The sequence below is a fragment of the Lissotriton vulgaris genome, chromosome 11, assembly GCF_964263255.1.
Source record: "Lissotriton vulgaris chromosome 11, aLisVul1.2, whole genome shotgun sequence".
NCBI lineage: Eukaryota > Metazoa > Chordata > Amphibia > Caudata > Salamandridae > Lissotriton > Lissotriton vulgaris.
In genome coordinates this window covers 773362841-773384401 of record NC_141699.1, presented here as the reverse complement: position 1 = coordinate 773384401, position 21561 = coordinate 773362841, and the positions used below count along the sequence as shown (strand labels likewise).

Genomic DNA, 21561 nt, shown 5'->3' with positions numbered 1-21561 from the left:
CCTTCTATCGTCCCTACAAACGACATGCGCAGGTTACGATGGGTACACTTTGAAACCAATCAACAGGCCATTGCTACTATTAATACTGAAGCTGACAAAGCAATACTGGCCATCGAACAAATTAATCTGTCCAATTCAGAAACAAGCTGTGTCACTGTAATCCCTGTTTGGTGCCATCAGGAATTGTTTTTTGAAACCTGCGAAAAATAATAGAGGGGAACCCGCAAGCAGGCAAATTGGTACAACGCCCAATGTAGGGAGGCACGTTTAGCCCTAGGAATTGCCATTAAAGGTAGACAACCTGTGGCTATTCGTTCTGCCAGGAAAGAATATAAAGATAGTATAATAAAGGCAAAAAAACTGTGGGATGAGCTCCATTGGTTAGAGTTAAAAGCAGCTAGCGATAGGAAAGACTCCAGGTTCTTTTGGAACATCGTAAAGTGGGGCAGAGAGGGAGTACCCGACCCTCCTGATAATAACGTACCCGAGGAGGATTGGGTCAATTATTTTAAACCCCAGTATGCCGAGACACAGCCAGCCACCGTGGCAGTCGAGTTAAGTCCAGTTTACTATAAAGACAATTCTTTTAGTACCAGCGAGGTGATGATGGCCCCGAGTTCAGTGCCCAGTGGTAGAGCCCCAGGTTTAGATGGCATGCCAGCAGACGTCTTCATAAACGATAAAGAGCGTTGGTGTAAGTATATATATCTCCTTACCAATGCAATAGCTCAGGGTGCATCCATTCCGACATCCTGGCAGGTTGCAGTAATAATACCTGTATACAAGAAAGGTGACCGATCCCACCCGGGCAACTATAGGCCCATAAGCCTTATTGACACCATACAAAAGGTAGTTTTTCGATTGGTTGTAAACAGGCTCCTTGACTGGGCTGAGGAGAACAACGCTCTGTCCCCATTCCAAGCGGGATTTCGTAGGTCTACTAGTACGGTGGATCAGGTGTTCCGTTTCACCTTGCTGCAGTGGAGGACCGTGTTGCTGGGCGGGGGCAGCCTGTATGCGGCTTTTGTCGACTTGCGGGCTGCCTTCGACCTAGTACCTAGGTCCAAGCTGTGGCAGGTGCTGAGGAACCAGGGTCTACCAGGAGAGTTGCTGACAATTATCATGAGGCTCCACGAAGCTAACTTCTCTAAAATCCAGTGGGGGGGGGCCAGGGAGTGGTGACTGCAGACTTCCCAGTGGAGCGGGGTGTCCGACAAGGGTGCTCGATGGCGCCCACACTTTTTACATTATATATCAACGGGGTTGTGGCTTGTATGTTGTGTTCGAATGTGGATGCTCCCTCCTTAGCTGGCACTAAAATACCTATTTTAATGTTCGCAGACGACACATTGATTTTATCTAAGACCCCGAGTGGACTACAGTGTGCTCTGTCTATTTTCGACCAATTTTGCGGGGAGCATGGCCTCGAAGTGAACGTGGCTAAAACAAAACTTATGGTCTTTAACCCCTACCGTAGCTTCAAATCTAAGTTGACTATGAACGGTCGTTCTTTAGAAGTAGTGAATGTCTTTACATATCTGGGAATCCATGTATCTAATGATCTCAAATGGTCCCAGCACATAGATATTGCCACATTAAGGCATAGGCAATTGGCTGTAGCTCTTGGTTCGGAACACAGAAAATCTTTGACGGAACCAATAAAGCCAGCACTGCAGGTATACAAAGCGAAGGCTCTCCGCTCTGCGCTTTATGGCGCTGAGCTGTGGGGATTCGAGAAGGTAGTGGCACTCCAAACTTCGGAAAACAAGTTCTTTCGGGCTATTACCGGTGTCCCTAAGAGCACCCCACTTCTGCCTCTTAGGTACGACTTGGGCAGAAAACCGGTTGCAGATTTGGTCAAGCTTCGCCCGATTCTATACTGGCGAAGGCTTTGGACTACGCCTGAGCTTTCCCATTATGCCGAGGGGTTTTTGGATATCATCAAAGCGGATTTGTTTCATAAAATCGGATGGCTTAAAACACTTAGAACAATTCTGAGCGAACTTGGTCTCCGGTCGCTTTGGGAAGATCCAGCAGGAACCATCTTTCCTACTAAAAAAATCATTAAAGTAATCTATTGGGAGAAGGTGGCTGCTCGGAATTGGAGTAGTTCTAGTGCAGCGTCCATGGCTGGAGGATTCTTAGAAGCCAAGTTGTATCCCTGCCTTGAACCCTATTGGGACGCTATAACTAGACCGGGCGACAGAAAGCTCCTTTTTCAATTAAGAGCGGGCGCACTTCCCCTTAGATCTCTGACAGGAAGGGGGGAAGCGGATCTACTGATAGCTGCCCCGCTTGCGGTGCCGCTAAAGAAACAACTGGACATTTCCTATTCTCTTGCACAGCCTATGCTGACCCAAGACGCATTTGGCTAACTCCAACGTGCATGAACTTGGGTACCACTAGTAGCACTGTAGCTCTACGTATTATATGCACCAGCACTTTAATGCCCCTAGCAATAGCCACAGCTAAGTACCTTGGATGGGCGTGGTCTATTAGACAGAGATTGTTAGACACATGATTGTCTTTTATTTTTAGTCTGTCTGCATTTTATACTTGTTATTTTTGTTTTTAAAAATGTTCTTATTATAATATTTTAATCTGCATCAGCATCCAAGTTTTAATCTGTTTTATAGTAATCAAGTGATATTTTTTAACTGAAAGTTTTATCTTGTATTAGAAATGATTGTTAATCTGATTTTATATTCTTGATTGTTCATGCTTTTATGAGTGAAATCTCGAATAAAGAATTATTTGACTTTGACTTTGACTTTGCTAAGTGTTGATCCTGACAGTGGCCCACGTGGCCCTGTCCTGTGTAAATAATCCCTTGTGAATATTGCCCGTGCCAGTTGACACAATGTATATTGTGTGATTACTATCCGAAGTGTTATGAGAATACAAAAGCTATTTTTATATAACCTTGTGTTGAGTTCCTTTTGTGGTGTGCCTGGGATGTTGTTGCTGAATGTGTGCTTAGACGCTTTTCACATTGCCTCCTGGATAAGCCTGACTGCTCGTGCCAAGCTACCAAGGGGGTGAGCAGGGGTTATCTTTGGCGTATAACTCCCTTGCCCTGACTAGAGTGGTGGTTTCTGCCTGGCTTTGGTGCAAGCCTTAGCCAACCAGAAATCCCAGTTCTAACAAGAACCATGTCCTTTCTATGTGGATATTGTTTGGGCACATAAAACAGAACACCCTAAATAAGGACTAAACTCTCCCAAAAGATATTTTTCCGAAATACAGTGATTAAAAGGTTTGGTTGGCACAGGTTCCCGAGCTGCGCGGGGCCACGAAGGGTCTGGGTGACTAGCCGGCGGGCAACGGCGCAAACCTCCTTTCAACATATACCTATGAAACATGACGCAGGCGAGCTAGACGGGCATTGCCCGCGTACTTTGCACCAAGTGCGCACGCACGTGTCCCAAAAGGCCTTGGCACTGCTAACCTGAATTGACCTCCCCCGCTGACCTAAAGTGATGGGTGAAACACGCATGCCAATCAAGCACCCACATTCTGGAAGTATTACCCCTCAGCTATGATCAAATTGTATTTTTAAAGTATTTTGTTGCGTACATCCCTGTAAGGGGCGTGATTAAAATGCAATAACTCCTCCTGGCTGAGAATTTTCATGACAAGTAATTACAATCCTCCACCCATATAATACACATTTGAGAGCCTACGGCTCCCACAAAGTTAGGTGAAGAAACATTAAGTTGCACTGGCAATATAAAGAGTGTGTTCCTCAAAAATGCATTATAATTTAGATTTTCAATCAGTATTATATCTAGCCAAACTTATAGGGTATAGTGCATAGATTTTGATAGACACTTCATAAATCGTGTAATAAACGTCTGCATAGTTCTGCAAATGTCAAAAATTACATTAAATTAAGCTAAATGCTAAATCAGCTTTTAGCGCTATATTTTAAATGCATCATCTCATCCATTTTGGTTAAGAGGATGCATTCCGTGCAAAACAAAAGATCAGAAAACACAAGTTCCATGACCAGAAGCCAGTCATATTTTGGTTGCTCACGTTATTCCTGTGCTACTATGGCTATGCCAAGTGGTACAATGGCATATTTTGAGGGATTTTGCATAACAAGCATAACGCAAAGTTAGCAGAATTACATTAGATTATGCCAGTTCAACAAAAAGTTTGCATTGGCCTTGTTAATAGAGTAAGCACATATATATCACACACTTCCATTTCTTTTACATTATTCAGAAACATCCCTCTATTAAATATTTTTGTCACACTTTTTTCCAAATGTTAGTTAACTGAACTACATCTGGAAAGCCCCTTTGGCGCTGATTCATAAAAGCATTACCAGTTCCAGTTTTTAACGTCTTTATTTCGAATTTTCTTCATAAAAGACAGCACATAAAAATATATACAAAAAATACAGCATAGTTATTACAATTCTTAAAAAAAAGTTCTATACAACCAATCACTACTCTTTTTAAAAAATTAATTAAATAGCATCAAAAGACGTTTTTGAAGGTCAATAAAAGTTTAAAAATCACAATTCATTCTTCCAATCAATAAGCAATTACAGTGAGTATGTTCCTACTTATACAGTTTTCTCATAAATCTCAGTTAGCTCCTGAAATGTGCCTAACTCTGATGGTCCATGCCCATCCGAGATATTTCGCCATACCTATGGAAATCCACTCTGCTGTATTAGATCTTAGTATTAGCAACGCCTCTTCCCACACCCGTGTGTTGACCCTTCTGCAGATGGGGTTTAGCCATTTCTGACGTGGTGCGCAATATGCTGGACAAGCAAAAAGAAAGTGGCCCATTGTTTCCTTTTGCTCACTACACCAGGGACAGTGCAAAGACGGTTGGTTATGCCATTTATTGGTAAACTTCCTTATTGGCAACGTGCCAACTCTAAATTGATGATAGAGTTTCCTGTCTGCACTTTTAGTTATATTGTCCCAATATGTCTCAATGTGAGGAACCACTTTATAAAGCAAAAAGTTACCTGTCAGGTTGGGATTCTGTGATAGCAAAACCAAATCTTCTTTTACTGTAGCCCAAAACAAAAGTTTAAATTCTTTTTTCGATGGGAATGCCTGATTGCCCGGATCTGACCACTGCCTGTGGAGACCCATTTTGTAGAGTATAGCCTTTACGTTTTTAAACCAAGTTAGGTTCCCTGACCCTAATATCGATCTCAAATCCAGAATCTCATTCGCAAACATAGAGAGTTCTGGGGTGGACCAAATACGTCTCCATAAGGCTACCATCCTATATTGTGCCTGGTTTTTGATGGATTGGCAGCCCATGTCTAACATAAGGGGGAGTGATGGTGTCGATAATGGGAAACCTACCAAACTACGGAAAAACGTATTCTGGATTGTATCTAATGGGGCAAGATCTGCATTACCCCACAGATCCGAACCATAGAGGATGGCTGAGCTGATTTTAGCATTGTAAATTTTTAGCGCTGGCAAAACTCTTTTAGTTTGGGAGCTACACTGTTCTTTAACAAGGCATCCAGATAACCGGGCAAATTTTAAACAGAGTGCCTCGATCTGCTCCTTCCAGCGCAGCCTGTAGTCTATAACCACCCCTAGGTAGGTCATCACCCCTACTTGTTCCAAGGTAGTACCGTTCATAGTTACATGACCCCTTAGCGGTTTGTACTTGGTCAGAACCATGAATTTGGTTTTTAAAACGTTAATTTCAAGGTCATTTATTTTACAAAACTCCACAAACTTATTTATTGCAGTCTGGAGACCCACCTGCGTTTTTGCCAAAATCAGAGTATCATCTGCAAAAATTAAAAGGGGGAATCTAGTCCCACCCAAAACTGGCGCATCTGTCGGGGTAGATGGTAGAAATTGCACTACTTGGTTAATAAAGAGTAGAAACAAGGTTGGTGCCAAGACACAACCTTGTCTTACTCCACGGGTCACTGGGAAGGGCTCCGTCACCTGGCCCTGGCTGCCCCATCTAACTCTGGCAAAGTTAGATTCGTGTAGCCTGATGTATATTGGCCCTGAAATGTACAAACTTCTATTAGCAAAAGTACAAAAAGTGCCTTGTCCTTTCTATTTGTACTAATTGTATATGAATACTCTTTGAATATTCCCATTTTTGTTGCTCTGGTGCCTGGTCCCAAAGGCATGTAAGTTTATTTAAACGAGTACTGCAGGATTACTTTTTTCATGTAATCAAAAATGCCTTTTATGAATAGTCTCATTCTACTGGTGAGTGTTGGATTCCCTCTTTTTACTTCATGTTTTGCATTTTTAAATAATATAATGATCACTCTGTGAATGGAAAGGGGAAGCTGATGCTTTATGTATTTGTGTAAATATATTTGGAAATAAAGTTATCACAAGTTAAAGTTTTACGAATGAATCAGGAACTGTGGAATTTGTTATAAATTACAGAAGAGGCTGACAGAGAATAATTAAGGTATGAATATTCCTTCCTCTGCAAGACGTTTGTTGTCTTGTCCCCACTAGAATTCCATAATCACTTCATTAATAAGAGGAGGATACATTTCCAGGTCTCCAATTACCTATGTATGAGGTGTAAATCACTGTAACATCTTATTCTTTGCTTTCCTGGGTCGTTACTGTATTCTGTGTCTCATGCAGTTGTTTGTGCAAGAGGTAGAGGGAGTATGTCCCTATGCCCGTACAGTTTATATAGTGGAATTACTAGCCCATGGTGAGGATATGTTCTCCAAGAGGCTTCTGCCATCTTTATTAGTAAGAGGAAAAGCAAATGGGATTTTCCAGATCTTAAGAAAACTCTCGTGTTTTTGGCTCATATCAAATAGTGGTAAAAAGGAGTATGCGGCATATCAGGAGTTAAGCAGACCATTCATAGTGCCATGCTTGAGCTATTTAACTTTTTATAAACCTAGGGAAGAAACTTTGTTATGCTAACTCTTTCCCCAGATGAAGCTAGGGAGGGGCCCTGGCTTCAGTCTAAAAGTGTGCTAGATTAAGCAGTTGCTACTAGGACAAGGAAAGTTAGTATACTGATTGATAGCCTTATCTAGTGGAGGAGCTGCTCATCTGTGTTGATGGAGCTAAACCCAAGGTTTGTAGGCAACTCGTAAAGTTTGAAAGAACTCTATAAATGAATGGTGTTAGAGAGGATGAGACTGGATCCTACAGAGGAGAAATCCAATGGCCCATATTCTGTGAATGACTTTCAAGCACGATTCCCAACTAGTATGGAGAAGCACAAAAATGTTCAGTGTGAACTTCTGAAACTACATTACAAGAGTCCTTTCTGCATAAAATGGGGGAAACATCATCCAGGGGACCTAGAAGAGCTTCATGAAATCTAAAAAAGCAAAATGAACTGAGGAAAGGCATCAGGAATAGCTGCCGACTGTGCATTGTTTCATTTGTCATGACGCTGCATATCCCAGCTGAAGCTTTTGACTTTTTATTTTCTTCCTTCCTTAAAGTTCTCCCACTCAGCATATCTTGAACCATAGGAATATGTTTACTACATACTTCTGCATCACATTTAGGGCTAGAGTTTCCCTACATCTCAAATATTTGGCCTGCAACAGCCACCTAGCTCTGTACGGCTGCATGCACTTGCAGATAGGCCTCGCCATACCAAAGTCTCAGGTGGAATCTTCATTTTTCTATTGATTTTACCTTCCCCTCTAGATTCTACTTTCTGGTTATCACCCATCAGTGCCTCGGTGAATACCTCACTTTCTTTTATAACTTTAGTCTTCGATATAAGATTGACTTTACTTTAGAAGCTTTTAGTTAATACTTTTAATTTTGTATTAAACATAAATTGGATATTTAAGTTGGTCATCTATTGGTGTTCTGTTATACCGCTCACACTTCACATATCACTCAAGAGTAGGTTCTCAAAAGTCAAAGGATGTCATAAGGTAAATAGTGGATTTTCTTTGTGCAGTTCCGTTCAAATGGGCGGTGCTCAGTTATACTCATTACTCTTACACGCGCCTGCAAGGTAGACTCAGCAATTTAAACTGGGAGGTATTAATTTTCATTTTAATTCCAAAGGCATCACATTTGGCAGATAAAGGAATTATACAAAGAGGGAAAATGTATGACAACAAACTACTGAGACCTGTTGGGCACCCATTTCATGGCCTGTGGCCAAGTTAGGCTGCTGTTCCATTGAAATATGGAGGTCTGCACAAGGCCTATATCTTAAGAAAGACTACATTAGGCAGCTAGGGAAAGAGTCAAAGCTGGGCAGGCACTGATAGCTCAGACACTAAAGGTGCCCTGGAAGAGAACTTTGTTCACCTCTTTACAAATATGGTGGTGGTGGTTTCACTGAATCCACCGAGAAGGATTCTCTTTTGAAACTAAATTTCTGAGAAAATTCTCCTTCACAAAAAACATTTTTGAAGGACAGTCTTCACGGAAACAAAGTTAGACGAAGTAAAAAATTCAACAAACTTTGCATTTTATAATATTGTAATTTTATTGGTTTTTCAGAAAAACAAGTGCATTAACACTGAAAAACATTGCATCAGCCCACACTCTTCAATTCACATGTCTCCTGAAGGGACGACAACATTGCAAAGTGTGTGTCCAAGTGTGTTCATCAGGCCAAGGCCGGGATGGCCTTTTACCTGGCATCTGGCTTTTCCCTGGGAGCCTGGAAGGGTGGAGGGCTGGTTTTGTTACTGGGGGCCATTTTTGTAGCAGTACAGCAGGTTTGAAAGCACCCACTGCAGAGTTACTTGTAGATCCTGTAGTTTTCAGGCAACAATACAAGTGTCAAGATAACTCTAGTGATTAACATACCTCTTGGAGAGGGACCCGAGTTTTGTCAACTGGCAGTTTTGGCTCATCGAAGGTAGCGCAGAGCATCATATGTATGCTGCAAAGGATGTGTACCCTGCAGAACAGTATGTTATGTGCATAGCTTTGTGGGTTACTGTTTTTGTCACAGAGACTCTTGCATTACTGTGCAGTTCATAAGTTACAATCATAATCTAGCACAGTGAGCTATGAAGCGTCATCAAAAACCTACGTGCAAACGTGTGGCTCACTGGTTAGAGCAGGCAGACCCTGAAGCAGAGGTCAGACCCGGGACCAGGGTTCAATTCCCGACGCGGCAGGGCCTTGAGCTCAAATGTCCACGGACTCGATAATTCTCGCTTTGGTGCCTGACCTAATCATGGGTTCACACTCTGCAACTCTGGGCATTAAGCTTGCTTAATCTCCACAACGGCCCCCTGCGGCGGGATGCCTGGCTTTCACCTTGGGGATGCACTGTAGGGGTTATCTCACAAGGAAAAAGCCAGGACGGGTTCCCAAGGCAAGCGCTTAGAGGCCCCTGGGTGATAAGCGCTATATAAATCCAACATACAATACAATACAACATACATGGTACAGGTTAGAACGGTAATATTATTTCCATGTCTTTCATTATCCTAACATTGCCAAAAAGGATTTGTTTGGATTGAAATAAACTCTTATTAGTAAAGCCTAACCTATTCACTGATGTACGTTTTGAATCCTGAGCTTGTGCTTCTCCACACCAAGCACTCGTATAAAATGCTCACCAGTATGGATGATGTGAATCCTACACTTTGTATTTCCCTTTGTCTTTGTAACATTTTCTATACACTGATTCACACATGTACTCATTGACTCTGAATATGAGTGGGATGTACAGTGCTCCAACACCCTACACTGGTATGAGATGTGCTATAAAATAAATGAAATATATGTGAAAGAGGGGCTATGGAGAGATGAAAGTCTGTTAGAGGGGGATAGTGAGGGAATCAATGAAGTGCCTAATGCAGATGAAAAACTGCAAGAATTTTTATGTGACACATAAACTGATTTTGATACATTTTGAGTAACCCATGAATAAACGTGCCCCAACTACATGTTAGCGAGACATGAGAAATAAATGTGAGAGAACTTACTTACTGCATTGTACAAGCATGCAGATAATGGTAGAATAGATGAAATTGTATTCATTTTAATAATAGAGATGTATATTTTATTAACCAGCCATAGCATATTATGTCAATGAGTAAAATGTTAAAGTGATGTACTCATGTGTTATAAAATTCCTTACCATTCTCATGGAAATAGTAATTTGTGTAAAGAATGAATTAAATCTAATGTAATTTAGACAACTTTACATGTGATATTGAGGGTTTATTTTCGAACTCCTTCATCTGCACATGTGAAATTGTGCACCAAATGAGAAAGGCAAAAATGGAACTACAGAGTTATATTGAGTGTAAATATCCTGAAACCTTCAGATAATAATCTTCATGTATGTGCTAATATAGAACACCTGAAATGAAATTAATATTTTACATTTGAAATCATTTTACATGTTGGTACTTTAAAATGGCAGTAAAACGACATAGTTACTTGCAATTTTTGCAAACAGATTATTAACATCTTTGAATGTGTATTAGTTGAAGTGGCTATTAGAATATTGACATACCTCTATGAAATGCATATTTCACCACCTTATATCCTGTATTTTCCTTATTTGACTTTGTTATAAGCCTGCATTTTTACTGTTCTGCATTGTCCTATACTCTTATTCTCGTGAGAAGATTTGCCAAACTTACAATGTGAAGCGAAACGGTTGCTTCTAAGAGAGTTCTGACTTACTTAGAAGGACTGCTTGCAACATAGTTGACACTTCGGGAACATTTGCTATAGGAACTGTCCTCCTGAACACACTCATGTGCCTGCTGCTAAAGGATCATTGTTTAGAGGTTTACATGTACCGGATGACCCTACAAATGACGTGATTAGTACCACCTCTTTTATCCTTCATAACAATCCTCCAATACGAATTGACCAATGGACTGAGTGGTCTGACACAATGAGGCGACCAAGGAGGTGTCACCCCGGAACTAGAGGACATTTTATTTTGGTTTGAGGGATGGGGAGGGAGACTGCTTTGGATTTTCCTGCACCTTTCCGTTCAGAACTCTTTTGCTGACTTTGTTCATGTTCATTCCTGTTGAGGAAAATGCTTGCTCCTTCCCTTTGGACCGACGCATACGCTGTCTGCCCCATACTTGGACTCTTTCTCGATGGGACACTGTCTATGAGCTATTATGGCGCATGTCCTGGCTGAACTTTCCTGAACCCTTTGTAGCTTTATGGCAAGCCCAACCTAAATAAACTATCCTGTACTCTTTAGGAAAGAAATGTTTACTAATGATGTGATGACCTTTATCGAAATCTTTGATAAACTAAACTTTAACTAGAAACCTGAGTTATTATCTCTTGTCTCTTTGAATTAATTATGCTTTCTAAATTAATTTCTTATTGTCAAGCAGAGATGAGCTTAGAGCAATGGCCAAGCATCAGGTACTAATATTATTGTTTTGTATTCCTCTAGCAGAATTATTGGATTGTATGATTTTAGTCCTACTTAATTTCTTCAGGAGGTTGGGAGTAGCAGTGAAAATACTTTTCTTGTATAGTCTGGCTTTGAGAGTCACATACATGAACCTAATTATTAGTTTGTAAGCCGGTTATCCAATTCCTGATCCTCATTGGATATCTGGATATTGGATCCATGTATCCAACCCCTCATTGGCAGAAAACAAGATCCATCGGAGGATCAAGTGCGTCTTGAAGAGATAAGGGTAAAAATAAAATCAGAATGAAAAAGGGTCCAGTTTCCGCTACAACAAGCCCCAATAAAGATTGTTGAATCCTGGTGCACTCTAAGGTCATCATTTACTATGCTTTAACCCCTTTCATGCTGGGCCAATTCTGCTCGTGTGCTAGGCTTTTAAAGAATGAATGGCTTTATGACGGCGAGCACCGTGATGCATGACGGATGGGGGCCGTCATCAGCATGGAAGGGGTTAAAAGCTATTACAATTGAATATATAATGAAAAGTGTGTTGTAGAGTGCACCATTTGTGCCTAAATTTAGTTGGGGGAGAACCCCCAAACCCTTCTTGTTGTGGTAAGGCTCACTTGCTTGAATCACTCTGCACAGTACAGGGGCTGGTATGACAAAATTTGCCAGGGCTGCTTTGGAAACCCAATCCAGCCCCGCATCAGGTGCTAAAATCCCCACCACCTCCCCCATATACTTTGATGCTTTTAGGGCAGCCTCTAGCTACGTATATCAGCTCCTCTTCTTTGGCGCATAAGCCGCAGAGTTTGTTAACTCTCCCGAACAGCAAGAGTGGAGTTTGAAACGCTGCCACAGATAGCGGCTTAATAAATAGCCCATTTTTAGGTCTAATGTATAAAAACGCTGAGCAACAAAAGTCACTTTTCCATAGTGCAATGTATGTTAGGAGAACTGGTAATTTCTGAGACAGCAGCAACTTATTTCCCACATGAGGTTTTGGCATGCTGTAGAAAAGTGTGATGTTGATCGCCACCATTGCCGTGTGGGTGGTTTTCTTGGAAGATTATATGACTTGTGGAAATAAAAGAGAGGGGAATATCAAACTGAATTTTTAGAAACTTTAAGCTTATCTTTAAAATGATCATTCACTATATTCAGTATGACTATTTGGAGGAATTTCCTAGGTTGCCATTTCATAGTTTATGACAGCGCATTTATGTCTGTGAGACTGACTTAAAGATATTGTTAAGGAAAAAATTAGCATAGCTAAAATTGCTCATTCTTAGTCACAAATACAAAATACTAGTTGGATTAAAACTTAAAAAGGGACAGGATCCAAATAAAGTATAAATGAAAGAGCTCTAAATAACGTCCTTTCATTATATCATTCCTTGTTAAAATTGTTTGAAATATGCAATTTGGCTATTTTAGAACATGTAACATACTTAGATTGAACACCTTGGCAATTATCATGAATTTGAATTACTCATTAGATAATGCAGCTCCCATTAGGGCCCCTTAATTACCCACCAATTATCAAATTCACATTATTTTGTTCCAGGGTGCCACTCTAAAATAGAAACTCACATTTGACAAATGTGTATATCGGCTGCGCGTTACAGGATTTCAGCAGGAGGATTCGGTCATTGGCAATTTTATTGGAGATCTAAATATATTTGCAATCTTAAATCACAACTGCTCAAGCATACATTACAAACTTGTTAATGAATAAAAACTTTGAAAAGCAAATTAATTAATCCACGGTGAATTTTACTGAAATTGTTGCCCTATATTTTCATCTGAAGTTGGATGTACTTTGCATGCACCTCATAATAAGTCTATCCTTCTTCCATTTGGGTCAACATGAAAGATGTATCCGATGTTTCGGATGATGCCAATCCTTTAACTTGGTTTCTGAATGCGCATTTTAGCAATGATCTTACCCAGTAGTGCATCTGGTTATTTTTTGTGGTGTTTGCTGGTTTTCTCATTTATAAAATAAATGGTTTTTGAAAACGGCTGGGGGTGTTCAGAGCATCTTGAGCCCGGATATGGTCCCAGCCAGCGACACACTGAAGCGACACCTGCTGGCAGTGAACAGGTATTGCAATGAAAGGTGGGGAAACTGACTCTGCCGGTGTTTTCACAGCCTAAAATAGCTTAAATCTCTAGAGATGTGACAAGAGGAAGACACACTGAACGGTTTAATCTCTTCTCCTTGCTTCACAACGGGTCGAGTAGTCCTTCTCCACTTCAGCCTACTTCTCTGCACTATCAGTCCCTTATTTCCTCATTCCAGGAATTCAGTTTGACATTTTTGTTTGTTTTGTCTGTTCTTGTATTTTATGCCTCTGGCTTTTCCCTTCTCTCTTATGTGCCAGTCCTGGTGCCATTCCTTTTATAATCCATGAAAATATCTTTCCACTCACTTTGGCACCTTATCCAAGTACTCTGAAAATACCCCCAATCTGCAAGGTCTTGTTGTAAGAAACCGGCATTCGTGTCATTCTTTGCTTCAAAGGAATTACTGCTGAATTATGGCAAGTTCTCCACACATGTTATTTGTGGAGAGCAGGAGTCCCTTGTGGAAAGACTTTCTAATCTTGTATTTAAGGCTTCCACTTGATGATTCATTCAAATGTGACTGACGTGGTCTGAATCTATACGATTCTATCAAACCATGAGAATATTTTTACAGAATGTCCCAAATCCTTTTTTACATTTAAAAAAAAAATATACACCAGGACCAGTATTCATGGTTACAACCCGCAGCACTCCAAGGTGCGGAGTAGTAGCATCTTGTGGCCGTATCTATAGTCCTACACATTTGCACATCGTACATCAACCAAAACCGATCCAAACCCCTAACAGTGAAAATACCACCGCCCCCATCCATCCCAGTACTGAGGATACAGTACAACAGTAATAAAGAGGAAATCCTGCCAAGCAGCACCCATATCTGCAACTGTAGGGTCTACAGTCATACATAACATTGAGCATACCTTCCGGTTATGGCAGAACTACCATTAGTTTGACAGTCTCTGGCATGACCAGTGAGAGGCGAGATCCACAGGTGCAGGGGACCAGTTCCAAAGAGCAGGAAGTAATAATGAGTCAAGCATCTATGCAGGGAGATCATCCGTTTTAGCTTCGATGTCCCTCAGAAATCCTCCCCAGCTGGCCACAGTCGCCATACGTCTCCCTACCATTCAGCTACTGCAAAGCCTATCCTACGCCAGGGACCACTTTTATAAGTGATGGAGCGCCTTGCACTCTCCAGGCCATTGTAATGCTCTGTTTGACCAGTACCAGCGCAAGGCCTATGAAACGGCATATGTGTTTGAGGTTTTTGGTTCTCTTCATTATGCCCATGAGCCAGGCCCCTGGATCCAATGGGATCACCTTGCCTACCAGTTGCCCTTTGTCCTTCAAGACCTTCAACCAATAAGCCTGTATTATCGGGCATGATCAGACCATGTCATAAAAAATCAGCTTGCACCCGCTAACAGCTGGAGCTCTGAGCCGAGGCACCTGGGAACATTCTGGCAATCCTCGTTGGTGCTAAGTACGCGTGGTGCAGATATTTCAGTTGCGCATATTTAAACCTTTGCTTCCTAGTGACTATCTGCAGGTACCTCAGTGCCACAGCCCATTCCGTGTAGTTGAGGTTCCACCCCAGGCATTGTTCCCACCGAACCTTCAAAGACTCAAGTGATATGAAGAACACCGGGGCTATGATGGCATGTAAAAATATAATCGAATGCCAGCAAGTCCTTCTGGTAAGTATAGTTGTCAGTGCGTGTCGCATGTTGCTTTCAACTCCTCGGATTGCCATATGCATTTTAACAGGCGTTGCAGTGCAGCATGCGTCATAAATTACCCAACTGCAATACTCGTGGTCTCATGTAAGGATTTAAAGGGACACCATTTCCCACCCTCATAAATCCCACACACTGTGGTAATCCCAGCCTTGGTCCAGGGCCTCTTGTCTAATACACGTACTAGCTCCCGAAACCCAAATAGGCACTAAAGAGGCATCTCTAGGGCGTAGGAGGGCAACTCCCCAAGTCTAGTGTTTATAAGCGCCAGCAATAACTAGGAGAGCAGACCGCTCTGATATGACTCCGCTGCCCTACGGCTGGTCGCAATGTAGTCCTATAACAGCTCCACTGTCGGCCCCAAATCCTATGTCTAAGATCCTTAATTGTGATACGTAAACACCAATAACAGACCAACTCCCTTGAGCTCAACATTTTAACGAAGGAAATTACACTTTAATTTCCCTCTCTTGCTGTGTTCAGTAATTTGAGATTTGGTACCTCAAATCTGTGGCAATGCTGCCTCCTGCCAGGTGGTCAAACTCTTATAAGCGAGCAAGAACAAACCATCCTCCCCTGCAGTACCTGGGTAACCATACTATACATCACTAAAGGTCCCATGGGGCTCACTTTTTAAATCCATTTTCATATGCTTTATGAATAAGGAGGCCAAAATGAAGGTGACATATGCAGTTGACATCACCTAGTACAATACACATCCCCCATCTAAATACAAATTCAATGTTCCCAGGAGAAAAACAGTATACTTACAACTGTGTTCGGATACATATGCTTTATTATTTTAGGCGTGATGTAGAAACAGTGAAGGTAGTGTAATATATACCTAAAACATTCATGCTCTGGTGGACCCGCTGCGCCTGTAAACCACCACTTATGCACCATTGCCATTATGGTGCTGTGCCGTAGAAAAGGCCTCACCGCTATACTATACACCAGCTTCAAGTCCTGAAAAGTCTTGGGTGTCCTCACTGTACAGACTCCCCAGTATTGTAAGTCCACTCTCAACCCATTCTGATTGACTTCACTAGCACTCCTGATATGTGGCAGGAATGCTAGTGAAGTCAGGGGAATATCCCTTGTGTAAGGTACCCTCGTGAACACCCTCCGAAGGGCCCTGGCCCAGACATAGCGAAGTGCTCTCAGCTCGATTCCATTAAACTCAAAAAGATTGGAAGGATTGAATAGCAGCTATGTCAGGAATGGCTCTAGAGGTGTATCTACACTGAGATGCAAAATGTACAGTAATCTACGAAACATCACCATTTTTGACAGTGCTACTTTCCCCATGACCAGTATGACAAGTTTATTCCAAAACCTAATTGTAAGTCCCAAGGAGGATAAAGTTATCAATATATTCCCCTGCGGCAATCGTCTTTCTGCGCAATAAATGCAGACATTGATTCCTAACTGCAAGACATCATCATCACCTCCCCTGGGATGGGCAGAGCATATCCATGCGAATTCCCCCAGTTGGCATACAAGCCTGACAGGCTGCCAAAGGCTGCTCCTCTCATGTCCTCACCTGATCACCACAGATACAGGAGCATGTCGTCCACATATAATGATTTATACAACTGTTTGCCGCTGATGTGGAGGCCCTCGCAGCAGCCACCCTAGCATATCATCAAAGCTAATGGCTCCACAACCAGGGCGAAAAGAACCAGAGAAAGAGGGCATCCTTACCTGGTGCCTCTACCAACTATAAATGGATCTGATATAACGGTGCCCGTCTGGATAAACGCTGTGGGAACCGACTATAATAATTTATTCCAGTCTACAAAACCATAGCCCAAACCCATAGCCTCCATTGTAGAATATACAAAGTCACAAGAAGGGAAAATTAAGTTTTTTCCATGCTGATGGAGAGGACCAAGGCCTCCGGGCAAAGCCTGCAGGGGATGGGGCTGAAAAGTACCTGTATAAGTTGTCTAATATTTGGCACGGTGCTATACCTGGGACTAAAACCCATGGGATTCATTTATTGGTTATAATATTCTGAAGAATCTCTGGCACTACAAAAGTCACTTTTGATTGAGATATATTTGTCTCATCAAATCCAACAGTGCTATACAATAAGTTCAAAGTGCAGCCATGCTTTCACATAAATCAATCCAAATACAACCACAGGCATTGTGCTGACGTTTCAACTCATTTAGGAGTTAGTGAGTCTCATCAGGACAATGGCTATCTGTCTGTGCACCTGTAGAAAGAAAAGAAGGCTCTCAATCTAATGCACTAAATCATCCAGCATATCAGAGTGTACACTTTAATGGTATGTGTACCCAAGTATACACATAATGCTTCTCCACCTCTAGCTCACTTGCATTTTCTTACAATAAAACAGCATAAAACATTCCCTCACCATCAAAATGCCATAATGGACGGTCCTTGCAGAATCCAAAAATACACCGAATCCAAGACAATATATTTGTGAAATAGAGACCGAAATCAGTCAGTGGCCCATGCCACACTTAGCTATCGGGTGGTGACTCTAACTTCTTGGTATTTGTTTATCTGATAGCGTGGAACAATATGAATCCAGACAATAACATACGTTATTTGTCTAGTAGTTAACAGACTGATATGATAGATCTTTATCTGGTTGACTGAGTCGTCACATAGCCAAATTAACCAGACTGAGGTGTTTAAAATACACTCTGCAAAAAAACAGCAGAATGCACTAATTACCCACAGAATCATCAAGTCTCCTGTCTGGTGGTCATAGTGGTTAAACAACTGCATCAATTCTTACCTACATATAAGAATGCTGTCATTCAAAGCTCTGTGTATTCCTTTCAGGTTTCCACAACTTAAGAACACAGTCAGGGTTACAATGAACCAGCCATCTGCCTGAGCAAAAAAGTAGCTCTGTATCAGACTCACACAATAGTCAACTCTTCATGAATGAATAGAATCCTGATCCTTAATTTCTAGCGCCAAACAAGGCAAAGGAAGAAGCTTCCACTTAAAAAATATCAGAGCTCCGTCTCGTACACCACGGACACTAGACCCTGGAGTCCACCCTAACAAATAGAGCAGCCATGTTGAGTGTGTTTCCTAAGTTTACTACTGTCAATAGTAATGAGAATCTGAGTCACAGTGATGACTTCATCTAGACGTAAAAAAGTTAGGAATAATTCTTGTCTACAAAATACTTGAGCCAATGGCCAGCCCCTTTCTACAGGGTTGTACAGTTCAATAATGCCACATCAACTGCCCTATAAAAGTTGTGTCCAGTTGTTGAATCTGTGGAGCAATGTCCACAATTACAACATATCAAAAACATTATAAATGCATGTGAAGGAGCACTACTGGTTCTAAAAAAAAGTAGACACATATTTAACAGATAGACGAAGCCGCTGTGTGTCACCTCAAACACAATGCAATGTACAAATATTGGGATAATAGTTATCAGTGTACATCATAATTATGTGTGATCAGAGTAAAAAGACTGTAGAGAGGTACCCTACAGCAGTAATTCCTTTAGTACACCATCAGCAACAACATCCATCCAAGTTGCTGCCTTTGCACATTAAAAGATACCAGAGTGTGAAGGTCATAAACCTTGTTAAGTCCATTTATTACATTCTGCAGTCAGTCCATCCTTTTACATTCTTTTATATTGGGTAAAGATGAGACACTGCCACCTCTGTTGTCCACTATTATCATCCCGAACTTGGCAGTTCGGGCTGGACTGTTCCCATGAGGCACAGGGTCAGACTGATTTGCATATGGCCATGTCTGAACTGGGGTGGCAGAGTGGGCTAAAGAACGGTGATGGATTAAACCCAGATCTGTTGACTGGGTGTGAGTGTTTAATTGGTTCAGATGCTCCGTCCATCAGCACCCCCTTTTGTACCACTATTATCAACTCCATGATTTGCCATTTGCTATCATCTGCTGTGTGTCCCACTTCAGTGTAGTATTTGACCAACGGGTACCATCCACTTTGCACCTTATGCAGCTTCCGTGTTGGCATACTCGCTGTTTCACATTTGAGTAGTTTAAAAAGTATAGTGCGTGCACCCGGGCATACAGACTGGTAGAGTTTAGACTGAGGTATGTTGTACCATTCAGTTGTGTACTAGATGCTTGACTAGCTCTGGGTGTATAAAATTAAGCACCTTCTTTTCTTTCCTAAGGTGCATAGACAGATGCCCATTTTCCCCATGAGACCCACCAACACCTAAATGGGGCAACACGTCAACAATATACCCTTGGTTTTATTTGGATTGCTTCGTGTGGATACCTCTCGTATTTCTCTGCAAGGATTCTGCTTGTTTAGAGTTTATACATAAACCTCAGGTTTTAATAGTATTTTTTATATAATTTGGACATAATGCCACATATCTCTGAGCACTCCTCCAATTAACATTATCACTTATTATAAAGCACTGCTGGATTTCATGAGACAAATATATAACTATCAGACGAAAAGAGAAAGCTTGTGTAACTTTGTGTCCATTTAACATTGTGTAACTTTGTCTACATTTAACAATCATTGTTTGATTCATGTTGGAAATGGAAAGTTATTTAATCTTGGCCCGGAGATTGTGTTGAATGGTATAACCAATAAATGAGCCCCATGGGACCCTTTGTTACGCATATTCCGCCAGATTGGGCACTTGGGTTTCAGCAAAACGTCCAGTAAACACTCATTGGTGGGAAGCTGCATGTAAAATCCAGGAGAAAAGTGATCTGACCCATACCGCAGCAAGCAAGGCCCCTCTAGTACAGCATGAGCATGCCACTGTCAGCATCTTGAAACAAGCATTGACAGAGCTAATTGGTTTGGCGTTTGTATATTGCAGGCACATAGGCACGACACGCAGAGTCACAAATAAAAAAAAACACAGAGCCCACACACCTGATCGTAGATCCACACATCAACAGGCTACCATTTAAAAAAATTCCAACAGACATGGAAACAACTATACTCAAAGATACGCGTACATTAATTAATGCAGACAGATCAATAATCCACATAACCACGCATGGGAGGGAGACAGAGTGATGTGCTTCTGGGGAGCATAGGAGGGTGTGAGCGATTGCAGCACCCGGTGATGAGCCAAAGGGGAGAAATGGGAGATGTGTCTAAGTGAAGGCTTGATTAACGTGCCAAGGGGGTAATGGGTGATCGGATTTATAGGAAGATTTGGGGATGTGCATTAGAGGGCAGTGGATGTGATGCATAAGGTGAACACTGAAGTTTGTACAGCAGGGAGCCTCATGGAAACCTGGACGGTGAGGCATCCCTACCCACACTAATGCTTGCCCCCGCCCCCAAATGCAACTGGCGGTGGGGGGTCTGGCAAGTCAAGAGATTGCTTTTGAAAAACAAGATCCCCTCATGCTAATACTTCGATCACCTCTCAATGCTTTTAGCAGGCAAGCTAAAATTAGACATGCCCTGTATTGTGAAACGAGCTTCAGACCATGTCTTATTAATGTTGAAATAGAAAGTGAAACAACTCCTGCATTATCATCTTTAAAATGACCACGAGAATGCAGGATCAGTCACTGTAATATGTGCATTAATGAAATTAATATTTTAATTGTAAGCATTCTGTTTTCTGAAGCGTTCTCCCTCTCACAAACGCATTATTTCACAGCTGTTGTTTCAAGTTATGTTTCTTTCTTAAAAACTCCTCACCCTGTATGAATGGCTAGATTGATTGTCCATCTTTACTCTCATTTCTCAAGGCTCTTCCATCCCCTTAGTTAATTGGGTGGATTTAGGATTATATAAGCAGTTTAAAAGCAAACAAGGCTGGTACACTGAGACAGGGGTACCAATAGGAAAACAGGGCAGAGAAGAAGGGGTACCAGGACACTCCCTGGCACACTAGCATGGGAGCACCCGCAGAGACAAGGGGGCAATGACACAGGTACAATAACAAAGGGACCCTGATGGTAACATTAAAGAGTGGTGGGGCGCAGTGCGGTGCCAAAAAACTCATCGAGATGCTGCTGGCCCTCGGTCCTTTGTCTCTCCTCTCCTGGGATCATGAGGGTGACGAGCAGGAAAGGGAAGGAAGGTAGCTGACTTCCTGCCAAGTGCCAACGCAACTACGACCAATCCTGGAGCTCCTCTCATAATGTTTTCAGCAAGAGGGAAGCACCAGGATTGGTTAGAGCAGGCTGACACAGAGCTCATTTTTAGGCTGGTGGGCTATGGCTGCAATCCCCCAGTTTTTTCACAATGATAGGATTGCTGGCTCTCAAGTGCACTCCGCACTGAAAGCAGTCAGCGTGCAAACTGCAGGAATCAGCCCGCCCCGTCCTCACACTCACATTATAACAGCGCCCGCAGGCAGCACACAGTTATAATAAAATGTTAATGACCATTTTATTAATCTGTGTTTACCATCTGTGCTCG

General features: G+C 41.9%; 1 protein-coding gene across 9 annotated transcripts in view; it reads right to left on the bottom strand.

Annotated features, from left to right (window-relative positions):
* DOCK10 (dedicator of cytokinesis 10) overlaps nt 1–21561 on the bottom strand; it is a 1740483-nt gene that overhangs the window by 1427992 nt on the left and 290930 nt on the right. The gene's annotated exons all lie outside the window — the stretch shown is intronic.